We start from the raw sequence: 6246 nt of genomic DNA, 5'->3' as shown, positions 1-6246 counted from the left end.
AATTTGTCTCTGAACAGCAATAAACAGCCATCCATAGGCCCTGGGTGGCAATCAACATACAAATTTCCCAATTTTTAGCTGCAGAAAGTGCAGTCTTGATTGAATCCCCTTTTATTTAAGGACTGTAGGCCTTGGAGAGCTTTAATAAATCAGAGATTTCTGTACCCTGAATTGCACAGTTCATCCTCCCATACACTTGTGAGGTCAACCTGTTTTAGAAAGGAAATCTTTCACCAACTTCCTCTTTGCTCTGGACTAAAAAGAATTCCTCAAGACACAATTTGAAGCATGGTGTTACAACCTGGGTGTGCACATGGAAAGACTTAAGGCTACACATCCATTGCATCTGAAACTGGGACTTGAGCTAAGTCAAGGGCTTCTCCACCAAGAGAATATGAAGAGCAGTGTCAGAGTCTTTCCCTGGTAAACTCAACTCACCTGCTCTGTATTTCAGTATTCCCAGTTTTTCAGGGGAGAAAACTATTGCTTAATGACACTGAATAACATTTGCCTAATGCCAGCATGAAACTCAGTTCATAAAGATAGTTTAAAGAAGTAGAAAGACGGGATTGTATTGTTGTTGTTGTTGTTGTTGTGGTTGTTATTAATTACAGTTGTTGTTGCCATTGTTGTTGAAAGGGTTTTCTAATTATAGCAACTAAATAGTATTTAATGTTAAATGCTCCCAAAGAATGACAAACTCCTCAAGCAACAGCCCCTCAGCATCTGTTTGCTAAAAGCTTGAACTTCCCCTGTTCAAAATATAACACTGCTTAGCAGCATGGACTTGAACAGCTTTGGAGGCCTCTAAAATGGAGCAGATATGTAGATGCATAATGAGAACTCCCATTGTTGTATAGCCTAAAATATATAAATATATTTATATATATGTACTCATATATATGAAATTTACACTGTGCCTTAGTCAAGTGTTTGAAACTTTATAAAGAAGAAGCCACGGTGATTTAAATCAAGAAATGTATTAAAAATCATCGATTACCAGCCTCACTATTTGCCTACCTTACTCTCATGACTGAGAGTAAGGAGGCAGGTGGGATAGACTGCAGTTATGTAAGGCCATAAAAAGTCCACTTGAAGCAGACCAGGCTCAGGGGCTGCCAGGCTGCAGCCCACACCCCTGAGGAGGTGGTTTTATGGCACTGCTGGGGCTGTGCCTGGTTCTCTTCGGTCAGAGGTGAGCAGATGCATCACTTGGCTGATGATGAGGCCCAGGGACCTTGCTCTGCTCTAATAACAGAAAGTCTACATGACTACATGTCTCCTTGTTTGGGTGCAAAGAAAGACCTGCTAAAAAGTAAAATAAAATAAAATAAAATAAAATAAAATAAAATAAAATAAAATAAAATAAAATAAAATAAAATAAAATAAAATAAAATAAAATAAAATAAAATGCAGTTATTTCTCACTCTCAGTTTCTTCACTGCAAGAGTTTCCTAGCCCTCACGCTGGGAAAAACAGGGGTGCCTCTCCCAAGAGAAATGCTGACCTGTCCCAGCACCCAAATCCATGCTTTCCAGTAACAGCCCAGTGTCCAAGAGCTGCAATTTCCTGCTTTATTCTGTTCCAGTTTTCCCCACCACCCCAAAACGAGACCAGCCCAGGCTGTAGCCACTCCATCTCTGGCAAAGGAGGTGAGCCCCCAGCGTGAGAACATTTTGCCAAAGAAAGAACCAACCCTTCAGCACTCACGTTACATAAACAAGATAAGATGTCCTTCCAGCCCAGGCCCCGGGGCTTGTGGCTGGGGCGGGGGGAAGGAAGCTGGAGGGAGGGGGGGGGGGGAGCCACAGTACTGCTATCCCTGCCAGGCTTGGGAATTGAGAGGTTAAAAGGGCTCCTTCTTCCTCCCCAGGACAAAGATCTTCACCTCAACTGTTCCTACCACATTCAGCAACTTGTTCAGACAATTGTGCAAAGACCGTGTCACAGGGCCTCAAGCTGGCACCTCTGTGGGTCTCAAGGGACTTTCCACTGCTCCAAAATAAGTCCTTGCTATCTGCTGTTTCCTGGTGTAAACAATACGCTCCTTGCTGAACACCCTCCAGCTCAGCAGCCTCAGTGCTTGGTGGCTCCTGTACCTATGCTGTCGACACCAGCCACATGGCTGTGCTTGGCAGAGAAATTTGGTAAAAAGCACCGTAGCTCTGTCCCAGGGCAGTATATCCAATATATCCAGTAGGAGATATACAGCAATAATAGAAAAAGAGCATTCTCCTATCATAAACCTGAACTGCACATTTTGGTCACTCCTAGTATCCATGATCCCAAAGCTGAGCTAAAGACCCTCACCAGCAGCTGCCTGAGCTGGACAGCAGAGGAGATCCTTTTTGTCCTCCAGGGTGATGCCCTCTGCTCAATGAGCACGGCGGCCTCAAAGGACAGGGCGATCTGCTCTCAAACCGTGGCTGCCAGGTTCAACAGAGATGCAAGGACAGATGCTAAATGAAGCAGACCCCTTGCCTCTCAGTTTGGACTCATACCCTATTCTGATATAGTGTGGACATTGATTCAGGGGAAGAGCTGGTCAGATTTTGGCAAAAATCCCACAATATCCTATTGAAATGCAAGTCCTGGCTCCCATTCAGTAGCCAGACAACTCCTCAAACTCAACAGAAAGCTAAATCTGGGTCCAAATCTGGACTCGGCCTCTTTAACATCTCTCTAATTACTGCCGAGTAATTACTGTGCAAGTAACAAACTGCTAACAAGTTCCAATAAAGAAAACGTTTTGTAAGAAGAGAAGGAGGTAGCGGGAGGACTAATTTGCCAGGTAGGAGGTTTTAATGCCATCAGAGAAGACGTTGCTGATCCTTTCGTTAACAAGGCCTGCTGTTAATTCTGCTCTGGGCAAAGGGATTTTAAGACAGGGAAAGAAAGAAAAGGGGGGGGGGGGAAAAAAAAAAAAGGGGGGGGGGAATAAAAGAAAAGAGCAATCCAGCCAGAGGAAAAAATTTAGGTGGTAGTTTCAGTTTCTGCTGCACTCTGGATTGAGTATGGCTTACTCCCATGCTAGGACACAAGGCTGTGTGAGAGCTCTGCTGGGCTAGCTTCCAATAAAACCTCTGTGGGTAGCAGCTGGGAACGGAGGTGGAAATCCCACTCACAGGGACTGAGAGAGTAACATTTTAGGGAGAAGCCAGGCCTGCTTTTTCATCACCATTTTGATGCTCACAGCAGTCAGTGGTATCAACTCAAACCATGGGCAGAAATTCACTTCAACAAGTCAGTGATAAGAAAGATAACTACAAAGCACCTCCCATCAAGGGACAAACTGAGGCACCCTAAGCCAGTTTGCCATCCCATTAGGCAGTATCACCCACCCCTGACTCTGCATCACCCCAGGTATCCTTGGAAGCTGAAATCCCATTGATTTGCTGTTCAACTTGTGCTTGGACACATTAGGTACCCTCCAAGAGTAAGGTGGCAACGTCAGACTGAGTGATGATTAGCACATCAAAAGGCATTGAAAAGGGAAGTATGCCGTTAATTTACTCTGGTAAAGACAGTGACAAACTGTGGGGTTTTCATCCTTTATCTCTATCCAGGACACCAGTAGGGGGGAAAGGGGCTTTTTTGAACTCAGGAGGTCTTGCAGGGGATTTCCCAGGCTTGGGAAAAAGTCTTTGGCTGAAGTTTATATTTCTGGTGTTGCATGAGTTATCAGGACCCGATAGGAGCTGACTTAATCCACCATTGTTAGATGCTGGTCAATGCCAGGGATTGTTGCACCTGCCTGCACACACTGCCCTTGTGCTGTCATCAGCAAATAGCTGAGCACTTCAGTAGCAAACCAATTTTATAGCTCTGAAAGACTCTATAGCTTCTCTGAGTACTTGACTCACATTGGGCCTTACAACTACTTTCATCCCCAAAAAGTAAGCTCCTGAGGCTGCAATCCCCATCTGAGCCTTGTTCTCCTCCACACCCTTCCCATATGTACATTTGCCCAAGCATTCACTTTGATGTCTGCACAACATGGATGTTGTTCAGGAAAAGTTATTGGGTGAGTCACTGGGCTGGGATCCTCTGGCAGCTCATCCTCCTCCAGGTAGGCTGAGGAGCGAGGAGCACAAAAACTGCTCATGGGGTTAAAGTAGATTATCCCCTGAAGATCAAACCCCTTTATTGCTCCAGAGTATTCAGCATCTCCAGCTGGGTTTGCCAGAAATGCCAAGCTAAGACTCAGCTGCTTGGCCTCTGCATTAAAGAGTGAGTCTAGGAATTAATTTGAAAGGTTAAGCTGTATATAAACCTCTGCAGTATGGCAGATATCAAAGAGCAGCACTGTTGCTTAAAAATTTACTTTTCCAAGCTAGACACAATAATTGGGGAGTGGGAGTGACAACCTAAACCTTGTCTTGAACTGCCAGCTGGTGAATTCCCCACAGGAGGTATCTAGCTCTCCCTCTCAGAGGAGAAAACCTCCCCCACATACCCAAAGAGTCAGAACAGCAGCAGAACCAGACCTGAATCTGGACTGAAAGGAGCAGATTAATTTCAATCTCTCAAGTGGATGCTAAAGTTAACACAGCCGTTTAAACTTCAGTTCCTGCTAATTATAATTGTTCTTTCTGCACAAATGCATTTATTTTCTCTAGCCACCAGTTCTGCAAACCAGCACTCAGGCAACTAGTCTGTTCAGACACGAGGTTTAACAACTCTACCTTCACACCTTAAGAATTACTGTTACCGAAAAAGCACAGTCGCTGACAGAAGTTACAGCTCACACAGCGTCTCAACATCTAGTAGCGTTGCTAAAGCTAGATCCATTCCTACCTTTGCAAATGTTAAAGGCATTGACTGGGTTTACTTCTGTGAAGCTGATCTGACATAGCAAGAAAAATGTATTTAAATTTATAGTCGCTTGTGTTGAATGTCATGTACGGATGTGCAGGACCTACGTCGTCACAGTCTGGTTCTACCCTTGCAAACATGTTGCTGGGCAAAAAAAATTTGCTCCGGTGATTATGCATTACCTAGATATTAAAATACATTGAGTAGACTATAATAAATACATGCCAGAAAAAATATAAAGAATGTGTGGGAATGCCTATACTTTATCTTAATATTTCTTAGCAAAATAACTTCCTTATGGTGTAATCAAAAATGGAAAGCCAGCACCTAACTAAATTAAGTGCCACAAACATTAATAATGGTTAAAATTACCATTCAATTTATTTTTATGTTGGATGATCTTCAAAGTTGTAGATTGAGAATTGCTGAAACCTTTTAGGGATTTGTTTCTCAAATCAGAATACTTCAGAGATGAAAACATTAACTTGAATTTTAACATATAAAAATCCTTAGTGAAAGGAAATAGATGTATTTTTTACAAAGAAAAAAAAAAGGAGAAGAAAAGAAAAAAGAAAAACTTTAAAAGTTCTCCTGATAGTTACAGATGGTTTAATCTTTGGAACCTATTATGCGTTCATTTTCCCTTCAGCATTAATTATACATAATTACCACCACTTTACCCATACCTTTCAAAAACGAAATCTGTTTACATTTTTCACATACGTTATATACATGCAAGATTTTTAATGCAGTTTTTCCAGAAACGGGACTTCAATTTACCTTCTGAAGGAAAAGGGGAGCCAATGTGCGGCAAACCGGTTTTATTTAAGTTCCTTTAAATATAGCTTAATTACTTCTAAACTCTGGAAGCAATTAGGTTATCACCCTTTGAAGTGCGACAGACGAGTTGCCGTGCTGGGAGGAGAACGCGCGGCGCTGCCCGCTGCTTAAGCGGCTGCTTGCGCGGCGCGCAGCGGCCCGCGCGGCGCAGGGAGATGCGCTCGGCCGCGGCTGGAGGAGGCGGGAGCTGCCCGTCCTGCAGGGACAGCGAAGGCAGGAGGCTGGGGAAATGATAACTCACGTTCGGCTAGAAAGGGAGGTTCTGGTTAAGGCTGAGAGCAGCGCTGATGTTGTAAAAGATTGAGGAGGATTGTTCGCACTTTTCAACCTTATAATTTTACCCTGCGCACAAACCACGAAATTCTACGGCTCAACTCTTCCTCCTTTTTTTTTTTTTTTCTTTTCTTTTTTCCCTTCTTTCTCTCTCTTTTCCTCTCTCCCGCCCGTCGCAGATCGCTGTCAGGTGGCTTTTTTCCCGGCCGTGCAAGGATCAAAGCGCCCGGGAGTAGAAGTGCCCATTGTGGGGCTGACACACGATCGCCCTGGGCAGGGGCGCGGGGGGGGCGGGGGGGGGGGGGGGCCCGGGGCCGC

Source organism: Corvus brachyrhynchos, unplaced genomic scaffold (assembly GCF_000691975.1).
Source record: "Corvus brachyrhynchos isolate BGI_N302 unplaced genomic scaffold, ASM69197v1 scaffold416, whole genome shotgun sequence".
Taxonomy (NCBI): domain Eukaryota; kingdom Metazoa; phylum Chordata; class Aves; order Passeriformes; family Corvidae; genus Corvus; species Corvus brachyrhynchos.
Note: the sequence above shows the minus strand (reverse complement) of the source record.